Source organism: Micromesistius poutassou, assembly GCF_964030765.1.
Source record: "Micromesistius poutassou genome assembly, chromosome: 3".
NCBI classification, from domain to species: Eukaryota; Metazoa; Chordata; class Actinopteri; order Gadiformes; family Gadidae; genus Micromesistius; species Micromesistius poutassou.
The window spans coordinates 23,213,202-23,215,474 of NC_140273.1; the positions used below are offsets into that span (position 1 = coordinate 23,213,202).

Here is a 2,273-nt window from a genome sequence, read left to right on the forward strand (position 1 = left end):
TCTCATGATCCATAGAGAACACAGGCCTGCAAGTCTTTAATACATGACAACTTTTCAACGTACGAAAACTAATCTTTGGCTTTATTTCCCCCATAGAATGCCCAAGTTTGGCGACAGAGCCCAAGGAAACCCACGATTCATCTCTTGGCATACGTGAACTCCACCAAACCCAGACAGAGGGGCCCGGTCACCCTGGAGAACCTCAAAAGAAAGTCACACACGACCAGTTTAACTAGGCAGAATTTATTGCAGAACTTCATTTAACATTAGGCAGAAGGGTCAATAGTGACTCAGAGAAGAGATGGGTTAGATCACAGAAAGCCAGAAAAGGAAAGCAGTAGGCCTACAGGGAACAAATACTCAAGTTGGCTATATAAGTCGAGAGAATGTGGCAGAAAGTCTACCAAATTATTTAATCAGGCTACAAGTTGATTTTCATAAATACATACAGTATATTATATATTGTTTATTTATATGTAATGATTTGAAGGTCAATTCAGTATTATATATATATATATAATTCTGAATGTTTACACTTAGAATTAATCAAACAGACCGGAACACTTTTCATATCATACCACATTTGTCAAATTAGTAGTAGGCCTACACGCTCAATTCTTCCAAAATATTAAGCTTTGAAAAAAAGAGTTAATATGAATATAGGATTGATATGAATATGATGACTAAAAGCCCCTGTCGTCAAAAAGGAACGACTGTGGTCAAAAAGGAACGATAAATGATGCAGAAGCAGCATTTTTCTTTCCTTTTCTAGGCCTAACCCTTCTGTTTGGGTTTGGTTCAATTGTGCCGCCTTGACAGCCTTTTGCCGAGGTATCAGGTTGTTTGTCGTTCCGGCCCTGGCCCTCGAAGTGGGTGGGCAGACAACCGGCACCCACTTTGTCACAGGCCAGAATCACGTGCTTGAACTCCTTCTCGACGCTGTAGGGGTTTTCTTTATTGACCTGATTACTGCGCACAGTGTAAAACGTGAATCTCTTCTGGCTAATGCACAGGCTCGTCATCGGGGTCGTTCGTTCTGGCTGTGCGCCGGTGTACTGCCGGCCCTCCTTGTCGCTGCACACCGCCAACACCCTGTCCAAGTCTCTGTGTCTCAGGAAGGACTGCGTGGGCCGGGCTGGGTCCGGCTCTCCGAGGAAGCTCTGCCAGTGAGCCGGAAAATCGTTTTGTGGAGCTCCGTCGGGGACATGATTTTTGAGGAAGTTGTCGTGGACACTCTGTGTTCCTTCGGAATTGCACGCCGTACTTTCGTAGGCCAGGGAGTCGTGGCACAGCAAGAGACACACCACGGCCAGGGAGATGCAGCGCTGGTACCCGGCCATTACTCTGGTTATCTGGAAACACAAGCAGGCTCAGATGTGTGCAACCCCCACTTCTGGCTCCTAGATCTACTCTGGCATTAATACGTTACCAAAGAGTAGAAAATACTTTAGAGCTGTTTTCTAACAACTAAGTAGGCCTACTTAAAGTAGGCCTACTTAAAGAACTGATATATACTGAGAGTATTTTGATGATGTATGGCATCCTGTGACTGTATTAAATACCGACAGTATGCAATATAAAGCACTAGTATTTTATACTACTCAATCCAATACATGCTGCAGTCTTGTGCTTTTTTTTTCTCGCCAGAGCCATTGCAGGGCCCTCCTATTTCTGCGTTCCTTTCGTTATTTGGATTAGGCTCGAAGTGGATGGGCAGACAGATTTGTCACCCACACGTCCACAACCCAGAATCAGTTTTTTCAGGGATTTGAAGGTCAATTCAACAAGAAATGTTGTGAATGTTTACTCCTTGAAAGAAAGTAAGGTCGAAATTTACAAACAACCTATTTTTAACAATGGGCGGCATACTGAAATCCTATTCAGCTTTGAAATGCTCCATATGCATTATTTCAGCTACAGACTTCATTTAAAGTTTAAACGGGTTACAAGACTTCAACTTTATTCTACTTTAAAAAAATGTTTTACAGTTTTTGAACAATCACATTTTAACTTTTACGCTGCTTTCACCCCTTTTCTGAGTTTATAATGGGTGTGTATTCCTCCACTTAGAGTGTGTGATGTAATCAACTAATCTGATGCTGCCTTTTTTATTCTTCAAACATTATTTCAAACTCCAACCCTGTAACTTCATAAAAACTCAAACAATCTATGCATCATAACGTAGACCAATGTGTCCTCTTTCTAATATCTAACTATTAAAGTACTTACATGTCGTTGTTTTTTCTGTGAGTGTAACCTTGGCAGGACTCTCT

The 2,273-nt window shown here is 41.9% G+C and overlaps 1 long non-coding RNA gene across 1 annotated transcript; it reads right to left on the reverse strand.

Annotated features, from left to right (window-relative positions):
- Positions 1-227: 227 nt before the first annotated feature.
- Positions 228-2,273, reverse strand: LOC311340618. The gene is made up of 2 exons (XR_014633268.1): positions 2,230-2,273; positions 228-1,352 (listed from the first exon to the last, which is right to left on the reverse strand). It is a non-coding gene; the product is annotated as an uncharacterized lncRNA (long non-coding RNA).